At 47.4% G+C, this 18,407-nt stretch overlaps 36 non-coding genes across 36 annotated transcripts; 18 read left to right on the top strand and 18 right to left on the bottom strand.

The window, feature by feature from the left end:
- Positions 1-517: 517 nt before the first annotated feature.
- On the bottom strand, positions 518-590 carry TRNAK-CUU (transfer RNA lysine (anticodon CUU)). Its single transcript has one exon. It is a non-coding gene; the product is annotated as a tRNA-Lys (tRNA).
- Positions 591-697: 107 nt separating this feature from the next.
- On the top strand, positions 698-768 carry TRNAG-GCC (transfer RNA glycine (anticodon GCC)). The gene has a single exon. It is a non-coding gene; the product is annotated as a tRNA-Gly (tRNA).
- An 861-nt stretch (positions 769-1,629) lies between these two features.
- TRNAK-CUU (transfer RNA lysine (anticodon CUU)) lies at positions 1,630-1,702 on the bottom strand. The gene has a single exon. It is a non-coding gene; the product is annotated as a tRNA-Lys (tRNA).
- Positions 1,703-2,462: 760 nt separating this feature from the next.
- Positions 2,463-2,533, top strand: TRNAG-GCC (transfer RNA glycine (anticodon GCC)). Its single transcript has one exon. It is a non-coding gene; the product is annotated as a tRNA-Gly (tRNA).
- Positions 2,534-2,652: 119 nt separating this feature from the next.
- Positions 2,653-2,725, bottom strand: TRNAK-CUU (transfer RNA lysine (anticodon CUU)). The gene has a single exon. It is a non-coding gene; the product is annotated as a tRNA-Lys (tRNA).
- Positions 2,726-2,832: 107 nt separating this feature from the next.
- On the top strand, positions 2,833-2,903 carry TRNAG-GCC (transfer RNA glycine (anticodon GCC)). The gene has a single exon. It is a non-coding gene; the product is annotated as a tRNA-Gly (tRNA).
- A 299-nt stretch (positions 2,904-3,202) lies between these two features.
- Positions 3,203-3,273, top strand: TRNAG-GCC (transfer RNA glycine (anticodon GCC)). Its single transcript has one exon. It is a non-coding gene; the product is annotated as a tRNA-Gly (tRNA).
- Positions 3,274-3,392: 119 nt separating this feature from the next.
- TRNAK-CUU (transfer RNA lysine (anticodon CUU)) lies at positions 3,393-3,465 on the bottom strand. The gene has a single exon. It is a non-coding gene; the product is annotated as a tRNA-Lys (tRNA).
- Positions 3,466-3,572: 107 nt separating this feature from the next.
- Positions 3,573-3,643, top strand: TRNAG-GCC (transfer RNA glycine (anticodon GCC)). The gene has a single exon. It is a non-coding gene; the product is annotated as a tRNA-Gly (tRNA).
- A 299-nt stretch (positions 3,644-3,942) lies between these two features.
- Positions 3,943-4,013, top strand: TRNAG-GCC (transfer RNA glycine (anticodon GCC)). The gene has a single exon. It is a non-coding gene; the product is annotated as a tRNA-Gly (tRNA).
- A 119-nt stretch (positions 4,014-4,132) lies between these two features.
- Positions 4,133-4,205, bottom strand: TRNAK-CUU (transfer RNA lysine (anticodon CUU)). The gene has a single exon. It is a non-coding gene; the product is annotated as a tRNA-Lys (tRNA).
- A 107-nt stretch (positions 4,206-4,312) lies between these two features.
- Positions 4,313-4,383, top strand: TRNAG-GCC (transfer RNA glycine (anticodon GCC)). The gene has a single exon. It is a non-coding gene; the product is annotated as a tRNA-Gly (tRNA).
- A 299-nt stretch (positions 4,384-4,682) lies between these two features.
- TRNAG-GCC (transfer RNA glycine (anticodon GCC)) lies at positions 4,683-4,753 on the top strand. The gene has a single exon. It is a non-coding gene; the product is annotated as a tRNA-Gly (tRNA).
- A 1,231-nt stretch (positions 4,754-5,984) lies between these two features.
- On the bottom strand, positions 5,985-6,057 carry TRNAK-CUU (transfer RNA lysine (anticodon CUU)). Its single transcript has one exon. It is a non-coding gene; the product is annotated as a tRNA-Lys (tRNA).
- A 299-nt stretch (positions 6,058-6,356) lies between these two features.
- On the bottom strand, positions 6,357-6,429 carry TRNAK-CUU (transfer RNA lysine (anticodon CUU)). Its single transcript has one exon. It is a non-coding gene; the product is annotated as a tRNA-Lys (tRNA).
- A 1,021-nt stretch (positions 6,430-7,450) lies between these two features.
- Positions 7,451-7,523, bottom strand: TRNAK-CUU (transfer RNA lysine (anticodon CUU)). Its single transcript has one exon. It is a non-coding gene; the product is annotated as a tRNA-Lys (tRNA).
- Positions 7,524-8,283: 760 nt separating this feature from the next.
- TRNAG-GCC (transfer RNA glycine (anticodon GCC)) lies at positions 8,284-8,354 on the top strand. Its single transcript has one exon. It is a non-coding gene; the product is annotated as a tRNA-Gly (tRNA).
- A 119-nt stretch (positions 8,355-8,473) lies between these two features.
- On the bottom strand, positions 8,474-8,546 carry TRNAK-CUU (transfer RNA lysine (anticodon CUU)). The gene has a single exon. It is a non-coding gene; the product is annotated as a tRNA-Lys (tRNA).
- A 102-nt stretch (positions 8,547-8,648) lies between these two features.
- TRNAG-GCC (transfer RNA glycine (anticodon GCC)) lies at positions 8,649-8,719 on the top strand. Its single transcript has one exon. It is a non-coding gene; the product is annotated as a tRNA-Gly (tRNA).
- A 299-nt stretch (positions 8,720-9,018) lies between these two features.
- On the top strand, positions 9,019-9,089 carry TRNAG-GCC (transfer RNA glycine (anticodon GCC)). The gene has a single exon. It is a non-coding gene; the product is annotated as a tRNA-Gly (tRNA).
- Positions 9,090-9,208: 119 nt separating this feature from the next.
- On the bottom strand, positions 9,209-9,281 carry TRNAK-CUU (transfer RNA lysine (anticodon CUU)). Its single transcript has one exon. It is a non-coding gene; the product is annotated as a tRNA-Lys (tRNA).
- A 107-nt stretch (positions 9,282-9,388) lies between these two features.
- On the top strand, positions 9,389-9,459 carry TRNAG-GCC (transfer RNA glycine (anticodon GCC)). The gene has a single exon. It is a non-coding gene; the product is annotated as a tRNA-Gly (tRNA).
- A 299-nt stretch (positions 9,460-9,758) lies between these two features.
- TRNAG-GCC (transfer RNA glycine (anticodon GCC)) lies at positions 9,759-9,829 on the top strand. Its single transcript has one exon. It is a non-coding gene; the product is annotated as a tRNA-Gly (tRNA).
- Positions 9,830-11,060: 1,231 nt separating this feature from the next.
- On the bottom strand, positions 11,061-11,133 carry TRNAK-CUU (transfer RNA lysine (anticodon CUU)). The gene has a single exon. It is a non-coding gene; the product is annotated as a tRNA-Lys (tRNA).
- Positions 11,134-11,432: 299 nt separating this feature from the next.
- TRNAK-CUU (transfer RNA lysine (anticodon CUU)) lies at positions 11,433-11,505 on the bottom strand. The gene has a single exon. It is a non-coding gene; the product is annotated as a tRNA-Lys (tRNA).
- A 1,016-nt stretch (positions 11,506-12,521) lies between these two features.
- TRNAK-CUU (transfer RNA lysine (anticodon CUU)) lies at positions 12,522-12,594 on the bottom strand. The gene has a single exon. It is a non-coding gene; the product is annotated as a tRNA-Lys (tRNA).
- Positions 12,595-12,701: 107 nt separating this feature from the next.
- Positions 12,702-12,772, top strand: TRNAG-GCC (transfer RNA glycine (anticodon GCC)). Its single transcript has one exon. It is a non-coding gene; the product is annotated as a tRNA-Gly (tRNA).
- An 856-nt stretch (positions 12,773-13,628) lies between these two features.
- Positions 13,629-13,701, bottom strand: TRNAK-CUU (transfer RNA lysine (anticodon CUU)). Its single transcript has one exon. It is a non-coding gene; the product is annotated as a tRNA-Lys (tRNA).
- A 107-nt stretch (positions 13,702-13,808) lies between these two features.
- On the top strand, positions 13,809-13,879 carry TRNAG-GCC (transfer RNA glycine (anticodon GCC)). The gene has a single exon. It is a non-coding gene; the product is annotated as a tRNA-Gly (tRNA).
- Positions 13,880-14,740: 861 nt separating this feature from the next.
- TRNAK-CUU (transfer RNA lysine (anticodon CUU)) lies at positions 14,741-14,813 on the bottom strand. Its single transcript has one exon. It is a non-coding gene; the product is annotated as a tRNA-Lys (tRNA).
- Positions 14,814-14,920: 107 nt separating this feature from the next.
- On the top strand, positions 14,921-14,991 carry TRNAG-GCC (transfer RNA glycine (anticodon GCC)). The gene has a single exon. It is a non-coding gene; the product is annotated as a tRNA-Gly (tRNA).
- Positions 14,992-15,847: 856 nt separating this feature from the next.
- Positions 15,848-15,920, bottom strand: TRNAK-CUU (transfer RNA lysine (anticodon CUU)). Its single transcript has one exon. It is a non-coding gene; the product is annotated as a tRNA-Lys (tRNA).
- Positions 15,921-16,027: 107 nt separating this feature from the next.
- Positions 16,028-16,098, top strand: TRNAG-GCC (transfer RNA glycine (anticodon GCC)). The gene has a single exon. It is a non-coding gene; the product is annotated as a tRNA-Gly (tRNA).
- Positions 16,099-16,959: 861 nt separating this feature from the next.
- Positions 16,960-17,032, bottom strand: TRNAK-CUU (transfer RNA lysine (anticodon CUU)). Its single transcript has one exon. It is a non-coding gene; the product is annotated as a tRNA-Lys (tRNA).
- Positions 17,033-17,139: 107 nt separating this feature from the next.
- On the top strand, positions 17,140-17,210 carry TRNAG-GCC (transfer RNA glycine (anticodon GCC)). Its single transcript has one exon. It is a non-coding gene; the product is annotated as a tRNA-Gly (tRNA).
- Positions 17,211-17,329: 119 nt separating this feature from the next.
- TRNAK-CUU (transfer RNA lysine (anticodon CUU)) lies at positions 17,330-17,402 on the bottom strand. Its single transcript has one exon. It is a non-coding gene; the product is annotated as a tRNA-Lys (tRNA).
- Positions 17,403-18,407: the final 1,005 nt, after the last annotated feature.

Below are 18,407 nucleotides of genomic sequence, written 5' to 3'. Positions count from 1 at the left end.
GGCCGGGTTCAATTCCCGGTCAATACATTCCTGAGTTTTTGCTGATAAGGCAGTGCATTTTGTGAAAGTGAGGACAGCCATTTTCGCTGTGGTGATGCAAGTATACACTGTTCCACATACAATGGTACAGGAAGAGAAAAAAACAACTGCCCAACATGGAGCTCAAATACATGACCCTAAGATTAATAGTCTTATGCTCTAGCGACTGTGCTAGTCGGGCTTGATTACATAGGCTTGGAGGTGATGGCAAGGCAAGGCATCCTGACACTCCTGCTTTGTTTTATACACTAAAGTACATGAGTAAGTGTAAAATAAGGCATCTGTGGAGCATTGGTGGTTCAGTGGTAGAATTCTCGCCTGCCATGCGTGAGGCCCGGAATCGATTCCCGGCCAATGCAGTCTTGAGTTTTTCCTGATATGGCAGTGTATTTTGTGAAAGTGAGGACAGCCATTTGCGCTGTTGTGGTGCAAGTATACAGTGTTCCACATACAATGGTACAGGAAAATAAAAAACATCCGCCCGACGTGGGGCTCGAACCCACGACCCTGAGATTAAGAGTCTCATGCTCTACCGACTGAGCTAGCCAGGCTTGGTTGAGAATGTATGGAGGTGATGGCAAGGCAAGGCATCCTGACACTCCTGCTTTGTTTTATACACTAAAGTACACGAGTAAGTGTAAAATTAAGTATCTATGGAGCATTGGTGGTTCAGTGGTAGAATTCTTGCCTGCCACGCGGGAGGCCTGGGTTCGATTCCCGGCCAATGCAGTCCTGAGTTTTTGCTGATATGGCAGTGCATTTTGTGAAAGTGAGGACAGCCATTTGCGCTGTGGTGGTGCAAGTTGACAGTGTTCCACATACAATGGTACAGGAAAAGAAAAAAAACATCCGCCCAATGTGGGGCTCGAACCCACGACCCTAAGATTAAGAGCCTCATGCTTTACCGAATGAGTTAGCAATGCTTGGTAACTGAGGGGTTGTAGTGATGGCAAGGCAAGGCATCCTGACTCTCCTGCTTTGTTTTGTACACTAAAGTACATGAGTAAGTCTAAAATTAAGCATCTGTGGATCATTGGTGGTTCAGTAGTAGAAATCTAGCCGGCCACGTGGGAGGCCGGGTTCAATTCCCGGTCAATACATTCCTGAGTTTTTGCTGATAGGGCAGTGCATTTTGTGAAAGTGAGGACAGCCATTTGCGCTGTGGTGATGCAAGTATACACTGTTCCACATACAATGGTACAGGAAGAGAAAAAAACAACTGCCCAACATGGAGCTCAAATACATGACCCTAAGATTAATAGTCTTATGCTCTAGCGACTGTGCTAGTCGGGCTTGGGTACGTAGGCTTGGAGGTGATGGCAAGGCAAGGCATCCTGACACTCCTGCTTTGTTTTATACACTAAAGTACATGAGTAAGTGTAAAATTAGGCATCTGTGGAGCATTGGTGGTTCAGTAGTAGAATTCTCGCCTGCCACGCGTGAGGCCCGGAATCGATTCCCGGCCAATGCAGTCCTGAGTTTTTGCTGATATGGCAGTGTATTTTGTGAAAGTGAGGACAGCCATTTGCGCTGTGGTGGTGCAAGTATACAGTGTTCCACATACAATGGTACAGGAAAAGATAAAACATCCGCCCAACGTGGGGCTCTAACCCACGACACTGAGATTAAGAGTCTCATGCTCTACCGACTGAGCCAGCCAGGCTTGGTTGAGAATGTATGGAGGTGATGGCAAGGCAAGGCATCCTGACACTCCTGCTTTGTTTCATACACTAAAGTACACGAGTAAGTGTAAAATTAAGTATCTGTGGAGCATTGGTGGTTCAGTTGTAGAATTCTTGCCTGCCACGCGGGAGGCCTGGGTTCGATTCCCGGCCAATGCAGTCCTGAGATTTTGCTGATATGGCAGTGCATTTTGTGAAAGTGAGGACAGCCATTTGCGCTGTGGTGGTGCAAGTTGACAGTGTTCCACATACAATGGTACAGGAAAAGAAAAAAAACATCCGCCCAATGTGGGGCTCGAACCCACGACCCTGAGATTAAGAGTCTCAAGCTTTACCGACTGAGTTAGCAATGCTTGGTAACCGAGTAGTTGTGGTGATGGCAAGGCAAGGCATCCTGACTCTTCTGCTTTGTTTTGTACACTAAAGTACATGAGTAAGTCTAAAATTAAGCATCTGTGGATCAGCAGTGCATTTTGTGAAAGTGAGGACAGCCATTTGCGCTGTGGTGATGCAAGTATACACTGTTCCACATACAATGGTACAGGAAGAGAAAAAAACAACTGCCCAACATGGAGCTCAAATACATGACCCTAAGATTAATAGTCTTATGCTCTAGCGACTGTGCTAGTTGGGCTTGGTTACGTAGGCTTGGAGGTGATGGCAAGGCAAGGCATCCTGACACTCCTGCTTTGTTTCATACACTAAAGTACACGAGTAAGTGTAAAATTAAGTATCTGTGGAGCATTGGTGGTTCAGTGGTAGAATTCTCGCCTGCCACGCGGGAGGCCCGGGTTCGATTCCCGGCCAATGCAGTCCTGAGTTTTTGCTGATATGGCAGTGTATTTTGTGAAAGTGAGGACAGCCATTTGCGCTGTGGTGGTGCAAGTATACAGTGTTCCACATACAATGGTACAGGAAAAGATAAAACATCCGCCCAACGTGGGGCTCTAACCCACGACACTGAGATTAAGAGTCTCATGCTCTACCGACTGAGCCAGCCAGGCTTGGTTGAGAATGTATGGAGGTGATGGCAAGGCAAGGCATCCTGACACTCCTGCTTTGTTTCATACACTAAAGTACATGAGTAAGTGTAAAATTAAGCATCTGTGGAGCATTGGTGGTTCAGTGGTAGAATTCTCGCCTGCCACGCGAGAGGCCCGGGTTCGATTCCCGGCCAATGCAGTCCTGAGTTTTTGCTGATATGGCAGTGTATTTTGTGAAAGTGAGGACAGCCATTTGCGCAGTGGTGGTGCAAGTATACAGTGTTCCACATACAATGGTACAGGAAAAGAAATAACATCCGCCCAACGTGGGGCTCGAACCCACGATCCTGAGCTTAAGAGTCTCATGTTCTACCGACTGAGCTAGCCGGGCTTGGTTGAGAATGTATGGAGGTGATGGCAAGGCAAGGCATCCTGACACTCCTGCTTTGTTTCATACACTAAAGTACACGAGTAAGTGTAAAATTAAGTATCTGTGGAGCATTGGTGGTTCAGTGGTAGAATTCTCGCCTGCCACGCGGGAGGCCCGGGTTCGATTCCTGGCTAATGCAGTCCCGAGTTTTTGCTGATATGGCAGTGTATTTTGTGAAAGTGAGGACAGCCATTTGCGCTGTGGTGGTGCAAGTATACAGTGGTCCACATACAATGGTACAGGAAAAGAAAAAACATCCGCCCAACGTGGGGCTCTAACCCACGACCCTGAGATTAAGAGTCTCATGCTCTACCGACTGAGCCAGCCAGGCTTGGTTGAGAATGTATGGAGGTGATGGCAAGGCAAGGCATCCTGACACTCCTGCTTTGTTTCATACACTAAAGTACATGAGTAAGTGTAAAATTAAGCATCTGTGGAGCATTGGTGGTTCAGTGGTAGAATTCTCGCCTGCCACGCGAGAGGCCCGGGTTCGATTCCCGGCCAATGCAGTCCTGAGTTTTTGCTGATATGGCAGTGTATTTTGTGAAAGTGAGGACAGCCATTTGCGCAGTGGTGGTGCAAGTATACAGTGTTCCACATACAATGGTACAGGAAAAGAAATAACATCCGCCCAACGTGGGGCTCGAACCCACGATCCTGAGCTTAAGAGTCTCATGTTCTACCGACTGAGCTAGCCGGGCTTGGTTGAGAATGTATGGAGGTGATGGCAAGGCAAGGCATCCTGACACTCCTGCTTTGTTTCATACACTAAAGTACACGAGTAAGTGTAAAATTAAGTATCTGTGGAGCATTGGTGGTTCAGTGGTAGAATTCTCGCCTGCCACGCGGGAGGCCCGGGTTCGATTCCTGGCTAATGCAGTCCCGAGTTTTTGCTGATATGGCAGTGTATTTTGTGAAAGTGAGGACAGCCATTTGCGCTGTGGTGGTGCAAGTATACAGTGGTCCACATACAATGGTACAGGAAAAGAAAAAACATCCGCCCAACGTGGGGCTCTAACCCACGACCCTGAGATTAAGAGTCTCATGCTCTACCGACTGAGCCAGCCAGGCTTGGTTGAGAATGTATGGAGGTGATGGCAAGGCAAGGCATCCTGACACTCCTGCTTTGTTTCATACACTAAAGTACACGAGTAAGTGTAAAATTAAGTATCTGTGGAGCATTGGTGGTTCAGTGGTAGAATTCTCGCCTGCCACGCGGGAGGCCCGGGTTCGATTCCTGGCCAATGCAGTCCTGAGATTTTGCTGATATGGCAGTGTATTTTGTGAAAGTGAGGACAGCCATTTGCGCTGTGGTGGTGCAAGTATACAGTGTTCCACATACAATGGTACAGGAAAAGAAATAACATCCGCCCAACGTGGGGCTCGAACCCACGATCCTGAGCTTAAGAGTCTCATGCTCTACCGACTGAGCTAGCCGGGATTGGTTGAGAATGTATGGAGGTGATGGCAAGGCAAGGCATCCTGACACTCCTGCTTTGTTTCATACACTAAAGTACACGAGTAAGTGTAAAATTAAGTATCTGTGGAGCATTGGTGGTTCAGTGGTAGAATTCTCGCTTGCCAAACGGGAGGCCCGGGTTCGATTCCCGGCTAATGCAGTCCTGAGTTTTTGCTGATATGGCAGTGTATTTTGTGAAAGTGAGGACAGCCATTTGCGCTGTCGTGGTGCAAGTATACAGTGTTCCACATACAATGGTACAGGAAAAGAAAACACATCCACCCAACATGGGGCTCTAACCCACGACCCTGAGATTAAGAGTCTCATGCTCTACCGACTGAGATAGCCAGGCTTGGTTGAGAATGTATGGAGGTGATGGCAAGGCAAGGCATCCTGACACTCCTGCTTTGTTTCATACACTAAAGTACACGAGTAAGTGTAAAATTAAGTATCTGTGGAGCATTGGTGGTTCAGTGGTAGAATTCTTGCCTGCCACGCGGGAGGCCTAGGTTCGATTCACGGCCAATGCAGTCCTGAGTTTTTGCTGATATGGCAGTGCATTTTGTGAAAGTGAGGACAGCCATTTGCGCTGTGGTGGTGCAAGTTGACAGTGTTCCACATACAATGGTACAGGAAAAGAAAAAAAACATCCGCCCAATGTGGGGCTCGAACCCACTACCCTGAGATTAAGAGTCTCATGCTTTACCGACTGAGTTACCAATGCTTGGTAACCGAGGAGTTGTGGTGATGGCAAGGCAAGGCATCCTGACTCTCCTGCTTTGTTTTGTACACTAAAGTACATGAGTAAGTCTAAAATTAAGCATCTGTGGATCATTGGTGGTTCAGTGGTAGAAATCTAGCCGGCCACGTGGGAGGCCGGGTTCAATTCCCGGTCAATACATAGCTGAGTTTTTGCTGATAGGGCAGTGCATTTTGTGAAAGTGAGGACAGCCATTTGCGCTGTGGTGATGCAAGTATACACTGTTCCACATACAATGGTACAGGAAGAGAAAAAAACAACTGCCCAACATGGAGCTCAAATACATGACCCTAAGATTAATAGTCTTATGCTCTAGCAACTGTGCTAGTCGGGCTTGGTTACGTAGGCTTGGAGGTGATGGCAAGGCAAGGCATCCTGACACTCCTGCTTTGTTTTATACACTAAAGTACATGAGTAAGTGTAAAATTAGGCATCTGTGGAGCATTGGTGGTTCAGTGGTAGAATTCTCGCCTGCCACGCGTGAGGCCCGGAATCGATTCCCGGCCAATGCAGTCCTGAGTTTTTGCTGATATGGCAGTGTATTTTGTGAAAGTGAGGACAGCCATTTGCGCTGTGGTGGTGCAAGTATACAGTGTTCCACATACAATGGTACAGGAAAAGAAAAAACATCCGCCCAACGTGGGGCTCGAACCCAAGACCCTGAGATTAAGAGTCTCATGCTCTACCGACTGAGCTAGCCGGGCTTGGTTGAGAATGCATGGAGGTGATGGCAAGGCAAGGCATCCTGACACTCCTGCTTTGTTTCATACACTAAAGTACACGAATAAGTGTAAACTTAAGTTTCTCTGGAGCATTGGTGGTTCAGTTGTAGAATTCTCGCCTGCCACGCGGGAGGCCCGGGTTCGATTCCTGGCCACTGCAGTCCTGAGCTTTTGCTGATATGGCAGTGCATTTTGTGAAAGTGAGGACAGCCATTTGCGCTGTGGTGGTGCAAGTTGACAGTGTTCCACATACAATGGTACAGGAAAAGAAAAAAAACATCCACCCAATGTGGGGCTCGAACCCACGACCCTGAGATTAAGAGTCTCATGCTCTACCGACTGAGCTAGCCAGGCTTGGTTGCGAATGCATGGAGGTGATGGCAAGGCAAGGCAAGGCAAGGCATCCTGACACTCCTGCTTTGTTTCATACACTAAAGTACACGAGTAAGTGTAAAATTAAGTACCTGTGGAGCATTGGTGGTTCAGTGGTAGAATTCTCGCCTTCCACGCGGGAGGCCTGAGTTTTTGCTGATATGGCAGTGCATTTTGTGAAAGTGAGGACAGCCATTTGCGCTGTGGTGGTGCAAGTTGACAGTGTTCCACATACAATGGTACAGGAAAAGAAAAAAAACAGCCGCCCAATGTGGGGCTCGAACCCACGACCCTGAGATTAAGAGTCTCATGCTTTACCGACTGAGTTAGCAATGCTTGGTAACTGAGGGGTTGTAGTGATGGCAAGGCAAGGCATCCTGACTCTCCTGCTTTGTTTTGTACACTAAAGTACATGAGTAAGTCTAAAATTAAGCATCTGTGGATCATTGGTGGTTCAGTAGTAGAAATCTAGCCGGCCACGTGGGAGGCCGGGTTCAATTCCCGGTCAATACATTCCTGAGTTTTTGCTGATAGGGCAGTGCATTTTGTGAAAGTGAGGACAGCCATTTGCGCTGTGGTGATGCAAGTATACACTGTTCCACATACAATGGTACAGGAAGAGAAAAAAACAACTGCCCAACATGGAGCTCAAATACATGACCCTAAGATTAATAGTCTTATGCTCTAGCGACTGTGCTAGTCGGGCTTGGGTACGTAGGCTTGGAGGTGATGGCAAGGCAAGGCATCCTGACACTCCTGCTTTGTTTTATACACTAAAGTACATGAGTAAGTGTAAAATTAGGCATCTGTGGAGCATTGGTGGTTCAGTAGTAGAATTCTCGCCTGCCACGCGTGAGGCCCGGAATCGATTCCCGGCCAATGCAGTCCTGAGTTTTTGCTGATATGGCAGTGTATTTTGTGAAAGTGAGGACAGCCATTTGCGCTGTGGTGGTGCAAGTATACAGTGTTCCACATACAATGGTACAGGAAAAGATAAAACATCCGCCCAACGTGGGGCTCTAACCCACGACACTGAGATTAAGAGTCTCATGCTCTACCGACTGAGCCAGCCAGGCTTGGTTGAGAATGTATGGAGGTGATGGCAAGGCAAGGCATCCTGACACTCCTGCTTTGTTTCATACACTAAAGTACACGAGTAAGTGTAAAATTAAGTATCTGTGGAGCATTGGTGGTTCAGTTGTAGAATTCTTGCCTGCCACGCGGGAGGCCTGGGTTCGATTCCCGGCCAATGCAGTCCTGAGATTTTGCTGATATGGCAGTGCATTTTGTGAAAGTGAGGACAGCCATTTGCGCTGTGGTGGTGCAAGTTGACAGTGTTCCACATACAATGGTACAGGAAAAGAAAAAAAACATCCGCCCAATGTGGGGCTCGAACCCACGACCCTGAGATTAAGAGTCTCAAGCTTTACCGACTGAGTTAGCAATGCTTGGTAACCGAGTAGTTGTGGTGATGGCAAGGCAAGGCATCCTGACTCTTCTGCTTTGTTTTGTACACTAAAGTACATGAGTAAGTCTAAAATTAAGCATCTGTGGATCAGCAGTGCATTTTGTGAAAGTGAGGACAGCCATTTGCGCTGTGGTGATGCAAGTATACACTGTTCCACATACAATGGTACAGGAAGAGAAAAAAACAACTGCCCAACATGGAGCTCAAATACATGACCCTAAGATTAATAGTCTTATGCTCTAGCGACTGTGCTAGTTGGGCTTGGTTACGTAGGCTTGGAGGTGATGGCAAGGCAAGGCATCCTGACACTCCTGCTTTGTTTCATACACTAAAGTACACGAGTAAGTGTAAAATTAAGTATCTGTGGAGCATTGGTGGTTCAGTGGTAGAATTCTCGCCTGCCACGCGGGAGGCCCGGGTTCGATTCCCGGCCAATGCAGTCCTGAGTTTTTGCTGATATGGCAGTGTATTTTGTGAAAGTGAGGACAGCCATTTGCGCTGTGGTGGTGCAAGTATACAGTGTTCCACATACAATGGTACAGGAAAAGATAAAACATCCGCCCAACGTGGGGCTCTAACCCACGACACTGAGATTAAGAGTCTCATGCTCTACCGACTGAGCCAGCCAGGCTTGGTTGAGAATGTATGGAGGTGATGGCAAGGCATCCTGACACTCCTGCTTTGTTTCATACACTAAAGTACATGAGTAAGTGTAAAATTAAGCATCTGTGGAGCATTGGTGGTTCAGTGGTAGAATTCTCGCCTGCCACGCGAGAGGCCCGGGTTCGATTCCCGGCCAATGCAGTCCTGAGTTTTTGCTGATATGGCAGTGTATTTTGTGAAAGTGAGGACAGCCATTTGCGCAGTGGTGGTGCAAGTATACAGTGTTCCACATACAATGGTACAGGAAAAGAAATAACATCCGCCCAACGTGGGGCTCGAACCCACGATCCTGAGCTTAAGAGTCTCATGTTCTACCGACTGAGCTAGCCGGGCTTGGTTGAGAATGTATGGAGGTGATGGCAAGGCAAGGCATCCTGACACTCCTGCTTTGTTTCATACACTAAAGTACACGAGTAAGTGTAAAATTAAGTATCTGTGGAGCATTGGTGGTTCAGTGGTAGAATTCTCGCCTGCCACGCGGGAGGCCCGGGTTCGATTCCTGGCTAATGCAGTCCCGAGTTTTTGCTGATATGGCAGTGTATTTTGTGAAAGTGAGGACAGCCATTTGCGCTGTGGTGGTGCAAGTATACAGTGGTCCACATACAATGGTACAGGAAAAGAAAAAACATCCGCCTAACGTGGGGCTCTAACCCACGACCCTGAGATTAAGAGTCTCATGCTCTACCGACTGAGCCAGCCAGGCTTGGTTGAGAATGTATGGAGGTGATGGCAAGGCAAGGCATCCTGACACTCCTGCTTTGTTTCATACACTAAAGTACACGAGTAAGTGTAAAATTAAGTATCTGTGGAGCATTGGTGGTTCAGTGGTAGAATTCTCGCCTGCCATGCGGGAGGCCCGGGTTCGATTCCTGGCCAATGCAGTCCTGAGATTTTGCTGATATGGCAGTGTATTTTGTGAAAGTGAGGACAGCCATTTGCGCTGTGGTGGTGCAAGTATACAGTGTTCCACATACAATGGTACAGGAAAAGAAATAACATCCGCCCAACGTGGGGCTCGAACCCACGATCCTGAGCTTAAGAGTCTCATGCTCTACCGACTGAGCTAGCCGGGATTGGTTGAGAATGTATGGAGGTGATGGCAAGGCAAGGCATCCTGACACTCCTGCTTTGTTTCATACACTAAAGTACACGAGTAAGTGTAAAATTAAGTATCTGTGGAGCATTGGTGGTTCAGTGGTAGAATTCTCGCTTGCCACGCGGGAGGCCCGGGTTCGATTCCCGGCTAATGCAGTCCTGAGTTTTTGCTGATATGGCAGTGTATTTTGTGAAAGTGAGGACAGCCATTTGCGCTGTCGTGGTGCAAGTATACAGTGTTCCACATACAATGGTACAGGAAAAGAAAACACATCCACCCAACATGGGGCTCTAACCCACGACCCTGAGATTAAGAGTCTCATGCTCTACCGACTGAGATAGCCAGGCTTGGTTGAGAATGTATGGAGGTGATGGCAAGGCAAGGCATCCTGACACTCCTGCTTTGTTTCATACACTAAAGTACACGAGTAAGTGTAAAATTAAGTATCTGTGGAGCATTGGTGGTTCAGTGGTAGAATTCTTGCCTGCCACGCGGGAGGCCTAGGTTCGATTCACGGCCAATGCAGTCCTGAGTTTTTGCTGATATGGCAGTGCATTTTGTGAAAGTGAGGACAGCCATTTGCGCTGTGGTGGTGCAAGTTGACAGTGTTCCACATACAATGGTACAGGAAAAGAAAAAAAACATCCGCCCAATGTGGGGCTCGAACCCACTACCCTGAGATTAAGAGTCTCATGCTTTACCGACTGAGTTACCAATGCTTGGTAACCGAGGAGTTGTGGTGATGGCAAGGCAAGGCATCCTGACTCTCCTGCTTTGTTTTGTACACTAAAGTACATGAGTAAGTCTAAAATTAAGCATCTGTGGATCATTGGTGGTTCAGTGGTAGAAATCTAGCCGGCCACGTGGGAGGCCGGGTTCAATTCCCGGTCAATACATAGCTGAGTTTTTGCTGATAGGGCAGTGCATTTTGTGAAAGTGAGGACAGCCATTTGCGCTGTGGTGATGCAAGTATACACTGTTCCACATACAATGGTACAGGAAGAGAAAAAAACAACTGCCCAACATGGAGCTCAAATACATGACCCTAAGATTAATAGTCTTATGCTCTAGCAACTGTGCTAGTCGGGCTTGGTTACGTAGGCTTGGAGGTGATGGCAAGGCAAGGCATCCTGACACTCCTGCTTTGTTTTATACACTAAAGTACATGAGTAAGTGTAAAATTAGGCATCTGTGGAGCATTGGTGGTTCAGTGGTAGAATTCTCGCCTGCCACGCGTGAGGCCCGGAATCGATTCCCGGCCAATGCAGTCCTGAGTTTTTGCTGATATGGCAGTGTATTTTGTGAAAGTGAGGACAGCCATTTGCGCTGTGGTGGTGCAAGTATACAGTGTTCCACATACAATGGTACAGGAAAAGAAAAAACATCCGCCCAACGTGGGGCTCGAACCCAAGACCCTGAGATTAAGAGTCTCATGCTCTACCGACTGAGCTAGCCGGGCTTGGTTGAGAATGCATGGAGGTGATGGCAAGGCAAGGCATCCTGACACTCCTGCTTTGTTTCATACACTAAAGTACACGAATAAGTGTAAACTTAAGTTTCTCTGGAGCATTGGTGGTTCAGTTGTAGAATTCTCGCCTGCCACGCGGGAGGCCCGGGTTCGATTCCTGGCCACTGCAGTCCTGAGCTTTTGCTGATATGGCAGTGCATTTTGTGAAAGTGAGGACAGCCATTTGCGCTGTGGTGGTGCAAGTTGACAGTGTTCCACATACAATGGTACAGGAAAAGAAAAAAAACATCCACCCAATGTGGGGCTCGAACCCACGACCCTGAGATTAAGAGTCTCATGCTCTACCGACTGAGCTAGCCAGGCTTGGTTGCGAATGCATGGAGGTGATGGCAAGGCAAGGCAAGGCATCCTGACACTCCTGCTTTGTTTCATACACTAAAGTACACGAGTAAGTGTAAAATTAAGTACCTGTGGAGCATTGGTGGTTCAGTGGTAGAATTCTCGCCTTCCACGCGGGAGGCCTGAGTTTTTGCTGATATGGCAGTGCATTTTGTGAAAGTGAGGACAGCCATTTGCGCTGTGGTGGTGCAAGTTGACAGTGTTCCACATACAATGGTACAGGAAAAGAAAAAAAACAGCCGCCCAATGTGGGGCTCGAACCCACGACCCTGAGATTAAGAGTCTCATGCTTTACCGACTGAGTTAGCAATGCTTGGTAACCGAGGAGTTGTGGTGATGGCAAGGCAAGGCATCCTGACTCTCCTGCTTTGTTTTGTACACTAAAGTACATGAGTAAGTCTAAAATTAAGCATCTGTGGATCATTGGTGGTTCAGTGGTAGAAATCTAGCCGGCCACGTGGGAGGCCGGGTTCAATTCCCGGTCAATACATTCCTGAGTTTTTGCTGATAAGGCAGTGCATTTTGTGAAAGTGAGGACAGCCATTTTCGCTGTGGTGATGCAAGTATACACTGTTCCACATACAATGGTACAGGAAGAGAAAAAAACAACTGCCCAACATGGAGCTCAAATACATGACCCTAAGATTAATAGTCTTATGCTCTAGCGACTGTGCTAGTCGGGCTTGATTACATAGGCTTGGAGGTGATGGCAAGGCAAGGCATCCTGACACTCCTGCTTTGTTTTATACACTAAAGTACATGAGTAAGTGTAAAATAAGGCATCTGTGGAGCATTGGTGGTTCAGTGGTAGAATTCTCGCCTGCCATGCGTGAGGCCCGGAATCGATTCCCGGCCAATGCAGTCTTGAGTTTTTCCTGATATGGCAGTGTATTTTGTGAAAGTGAGGACAGCCATTTGCGCTGTTGTGGTGCAAGTATACAGTGTTCCACATACAATGGTACAGGAAAATAAAAAACATCCGCCCAACGTGGGGCTCGAACCCACGACCCTGAGATTAAGAGTCTAATGCTCTACCGACTGAGCTAGCCAGGCTTGGTTGAGAATGTATGGAGGTGATGGCAAGGCAAGGCATCCTGACACTCCTGCTTTGTTTTATACACTAAAGTACACGAGTAAGTGTAAAATTAAGTATCTATGGAGCATTGGTGGTTCAGTGGTAGAATTCTTGCCTGCCACGCGGGAGGCCCGGGTTCGATTCCCGGCCAATGCAGTCCTGAGTTTTTGCTGATATGGCAGTGCATTTTGTGAAAGTGAGGACAGCCATTTGCGCTGTGGTGGTGCAAGTTGACAGTGTTCCACATACAATGGTACAGGAAAAGAAAAAAAACATCCGCCCAATGTGGGGCTCGAACCCACGACCCTAAGATTAAGAGCCTCATGCTTTACCGAATGAGTTAGCAATGCTTGGTAACTGAGGGGTTGTAGTGATGGCAAGGCAAGGCATCCTGACTCTCCTGCTTTGTTTTGTACACTAAAGTACATGAGTAAGTCTAAAATTAAGCATCTGTGGATCATTGGTGGTTCAGTAGTAGAAATCTAGCCGGCCACGTGGGAGGCCGGGTTCAATTCCCGGTCAATACATTCCTGAGTTTTTGCTGATAGGGCAGTGCATTTTGTGAAAGTGAGGACAGCCATTTGCGCTGTGGTGATGCAAGTATACACTGTTCCACATACAATGGTACAGGAAGAGAAAAAAACAACTGCCCAACATGGAGCTCAAATACATGACCCTAAGATTAATAGTCTTATGCTCTAGCGACTGTGCTAGTCGGGCTTGGGTACGTAGGCTTGGAGGTGATGGCAAGGCATCCTGACACTCCTGCTTTGTTTTATACACTAAAGTACATGAGTAAGTGTAAAATTAGGCATCTGTGGAGCATTGGTGGTTCAGTAGTAGAATTCTCGCCTGCCACGCGTGAGGCCCGGAATCGATTCCCGGCCAATGCAGTCCTGAGTTTTTGCTGATATGGCAGTGTATTTTGTGAAAGTGAGGACAGCCATTTGCGCTGTGGTGGTGCAAGTATACAGTGTTCCACATACAATGGTACAGGAAAAGAAAAAACATCCGCCCAACGTGGGGCTTGAACCCACGACCCTGAGATTAAGAGTCTCATGCTCTACCGACTGAGCTAGCCAGGCTTGGTTGAGAATGTATGGAGGTGATGGCAAGGCAAGGCATCCTGACACTCCTGCTTTGTTTCATAAACTAAAGTACACGAGTAAGTGTAAAATTAAGTATCTGTGGAGCATTGGTGGTTCAGTGGTAGAATTCTCGCCTGCCACGCGGGAGGCCTGGGTTCGATTCCCGGCCAATGCAGTCCTGAGTTTTTGCTGATATGGCAGTGCATTTTGTGAAAGTGAGGACAGCCATTTGCGCTGTGGTGGTGCAAGTTGACAGTGTTCCACATACAATGGTACAGGAAAAGAAAAAAAACATCCGCCCAATGTGGGGCTCGAACCCACGACCCTGAGATTAAGAGTCTCATGCTTTACCGACTGAGTTAGCAATGCTTGGTAACCGAGGAGTTGTGGTGATGGCAAGGCAAGGCATCCTGACTCTCCTGCTTTGTTTTGTACACTAAAGTACATGAGTAAGTCTAAAATTAAGCATCTGTGGATCATTGGTGGTTCAGTGGTAGAAATCTAGCCGGCCACGTGGGAGGCCGGGTTCAATTCCCGGTCAATACATTCCTGAGTTTTTGCTGATAAGGCAGTGCATTTTGTGAAAGTGAGGACAGCCATTTTCGCTGTGGTGATGCAAGTATACACTGTTCCACATACAATGGTACATGAAGAGAAAAAAACAACTGCCCAACATGGAGCTCAAATACATGACCCTAAGATTAATAGTCTTATGCTCTAGCGACTGTGCTAGTCGGGCTTGATTACATAGGCTTGGAGGTGATGGCAAGGCAAGGCATCCTGACACTCCTGCTTTGTTTTATACACTAAAGTACATGAGTAAGTGTAAAATAAGGCATCTGTGGAGCATTGGTGGTTCAGTGGTAGAATTCTCGCCTGCCATGCGTGAGGCCCGGAATCGATTCCCGGCCAATGCAGTCTTGAGTTTTTCCTGATATGGCAGTGTATTTTGTGAAAGTGAGGACAGCCATTTGCGCTGTTGTGGTGCAAGTATACAGTGTTCCACATACAATGGTACAGGAAAATAAAAAACATCCGCCCAACGTGGGGCTCGAACCCACGACCCTGAGATTAAGAGTCTCATGCTCTACCGACTGAGCTAGCCAGGCTTGGTTGAGAATGTATGGAGGTGATGGCAAGGCAAGGCATCCTGACACTCCTGCTTTGTTTTATACACTAAAGTACACGAGTAAGTGTAAAATTAAGTATCTATGGAGCATTGGTGGTTCAGTGGTAGAATTCTTGCCTGCCACGCGGGAGGCCCGGGTTCGATTCCCGGCCAATGCAGTCCTGAGTTTTTGCTGATATGGCAGTGCATTTTGTGAAAGTGAGGACAGCCATTTGCGCTGTGGTGGTGCAAGTTGACAGTGTTCCACATACAATGGTACAGGAAAAGAAAAAAAACATCCGCCCAATGTGGGGCTCGAACCCACGACCCTAAGATTAAGAGCCTCATGCTTTACCGAATGAGTTAGCAATGCTTGGTAACTGAGGGGTTGTAGTGATGGCAAGGCAAGGCATCCTGACTCTCCTGCTTTGTTTTGTACACTAAAGTACATGAGTAAGTCTAAAATTAAGCATCTGTGGATCATTGGTGGTTCAGTAGTAGAAATCTAGCCGGCCACGTGGGAGGCCGGGTTCAATTCCCGGTCAATACATTCCTGAGTTTTTGCTGATAGGGCAGTGCATTTTGTGAAAGTGAGGACAGCCATTTGCGCTGTGGTGATGCAAGTATACACTGTTCCACATACAATGGTACAGGAAGAGAAAAAAACAACTGCCCAACATGGAGCTCAAATACATGACCCTAAGATTAATAGTCTTATGCTCTAGCGACTGTGCTAGTCGGGCTTGGGTACGTAGGCTTGGAGGTGATGGCAAGGCATCCTGACACTCCTGCTTTGTTTTATACACTAAAGTACATGAGTAAGTGTAAAATTAGGCATCTGTGGAGCATTGGTGGTTCAGTAGTAGAATTCTCGCCTGCCACGCGTGAGGCCCGGAATCGATTCCCGGCCAATGCAGTCCTGAGTTTTTGCTGATATGGCAGTGTATTTTGTGAAAGTGAGGACAGCCATTTGCGCTGTGGTGGTGCAAGTATACAGTGTTCCACATACAATGGTACAGGAAAAGAAAAAACATCCGCCCAACGTGGGGCTTGAACCCACGACCCTGAGATTAAGAGTCTCATGCTCTACCGACTGAGCTAGCCAGGCTTGGTTGAGAATGTATGGAGGTGATGGCAAGGCAAGGCATCCTGACACTCCTGCTTTGTTTCATAAACTAAAGTACACGAGTAAGTGTAAAATTAAGTATCTGTGGAGCATTGGTGGTTCAGTGGTAGAATTCTCGCCTGCCACGCGGGAGGCCTGGGTTCGATTCCCGGCCAATGCAGTCCTGAGTTTTTGCTGATATGGCAGTGCATTTTGTGAAAGTGAGGACAGCCATTTGCGCTGTGGTGGTGCAAGTTGACAGTGTTCCACATACAATGGTACAGGAAAAGAAAAAAAACATCCGCCCAATGTGGGGCTCGAACCCACGACCCTGAGATTAAGAGTCTCATGCTTTACCGACTGAGTTAGCAATGCTTGGTAACCGAGGAGTTGTGGTGATGGCAAGGCAAGGCATCCTGACTCTCCTGCTTTGTTTTGTACACTAAAGTACATGAGTAAGTCTAAAATTAAGCATCTGTGGATCATTGGTGGTTCAGTGGTAGAAATCTAGCCGGCCACGTGGTAGGCCGGGTTCAATTCCCGGTCAATACATTCCTGAGTTTTTGCTGATAGGGCAGTGCATTTTGTGAAAGTGAGGACAGCCATTTGCGCTGTGGTGATGCAAGTATACACTGTTCCACATACAATGGTACAGGAAGAGAAAAAAACAACTGCCCAACATGGAGCTCAAATACATGACCCTAAGATTAATAGTCTTATGCTCTAGCGACTGTGGTAGTCGGGCTTGGTTACGTAGGCTTGGAGGTGATCGCAAGGCAAGGCATCCTGACACTCCTGCTTTGTTTTATACACTAAAGTACATGAGTAAGTGTAAAATTAGGCATCTGTGGAGCATTGGTGGTTCAGTGGTAGAATTCTCGCCTGCCACTCGTGAGGCCCGGAATCGATTCCCGGCCAATGCAGTCCTGAGTTTTTGCTGATATGGCAGTGTATTTTGTGAAAGTGAGGACAGCCATTTGCGCTGTGGTGGTGCAAGTATACAGTGTTCCACATGCAATGGTACAGGAAAAGAAAAAACATCCGCCCAACGTGGGGCTCGAACCCACGACCCTGAGATTAAGAGTCTCATGCTCTACCGACTGAGCTAGCCAGGCTTGGTTGAGAATGTATGGAGGTGATGGCAAGGCAAGGCATCCTGACACTCCTGCTTTGTTTCATACACTAAAGTACACGAGTAAGTGTAAAATTAAGTATCTGTGGAGCATTGGTGGTTCAGTGGTAGAATTCTTGCCTGCCACGCGGGAGGCCTGGGTTCGATTCCCGGCCAATGCAGTCCTGAGTTTTTGCTGATATGGCAGTGCATTTTGTGAAAGTGAAGACAGCCATTTGCGCTGTGGTGGTGCAAGTTGACAGTGTTCCACATACAATGGTACAGGAAAAGAAAAAACATCCGCCCAACGTGGGGCTCGAACCCACGACCCTGAGATTAAGAGTCTCATGCTCTACCGACTGAGCTAGCCATGCTTGGTTGCGAATGCATGGAGGTGATGGCAAGGCAAGGCAAGGCAAGGCATCCTGACACTCCTGCTTTGTTTCATACACTAAAGTACACGAGTAAGTGTAAAATTAAGTACCTGTGGAGCATTGGTGGTACAGTGGTAGAATTCTCGCCTTCCACGCGGGAGGCCTGGGTTTGATTCCCGGCCAATGCAGTCCTGAGTTTTTGCTGATATGGCAGTGCATTTTGTGAAAGTGAGGACAGCCATTTGCGCTGTGGTGGTGCAAGTTGACAGCGTTCCACATACAATGGTACAGGAAAAGAAAAAAAACATCCGCCCAATGTGGGGCTCGAACCCACGACCCTGAGATTAAGAGTCTCATGCTTTACCGACTGAGTTAGCAATGCTTGGTAACCAAGGAGTTGTGGTGATTGCAAGGCAAGGCATCCTGACTCTCCTGCTTTGTTTTGTACACTAAAGTACATGAGTAAGTCTAAAATTAAGCATCTGTGGATCATTGGTGGTTCAGTGGTAGAAATCTAGCCGGCCACGTGGGAGGCCGGGTTCAATTCCCGGTCAATACATTTCTGAGTTTTTGCTGATAGGGCAGTGCATTTTGTGAAAGTGAGGACAGCCATTTGCGCTGTGGTGATGCAAGTATACACTGTTCCACATACAATGGTACAGGAAGAGAAAAAAACAACTGCCCAACATGGAGCTCAAATACATGACCCTAAGATTAATAGTCTTATGCTCTAGCGACTGTGCTAGTCGGGCTTGGTTACGTAGGCTTGGAGGTGATGGCAAGGCAAGGCATCCTGACACTCCTGCTTTGTTTTATACACTAAAGTACATGAGTAAGTGTAAAATTAGGCATCTGTGGAGCATTGGTGGTTCAGTGGTAGAATTCTCGCCTGCCACGCGTGAGGCCCGGAATCGATTCCCGGCCAATGCAGTCCTGAGTTTTTGCTGATATGGCAGTGTATTTTGTGAAAGTGAGGACAGCTATTTGCGCTGTGGTGGTGCAAGT

The sequence above is a fragment of the Pseudophryne corroboree genome, chromosome 3 (genome assembly GCF_028390025.1).
Source record: "Pseudophryne corroboree isolate aPseCor3 chromosome 3, aPseCor3.hap2, whole genome shotgun sequence".
In the NCBI taxonomy this organism is placed as follows: domain Eukaryota; kingdom Metazoa; phylum Chordata; class Amphibia; order Anura; family Myobatrachidae; genus Pseudophryne; species Pseudophryne corroboree.
The sequence above is the reverse complement of the archived record's forward strand: the minus strand, read 5'-3'. Positions and strand labels throughout refer to the sequence as shown.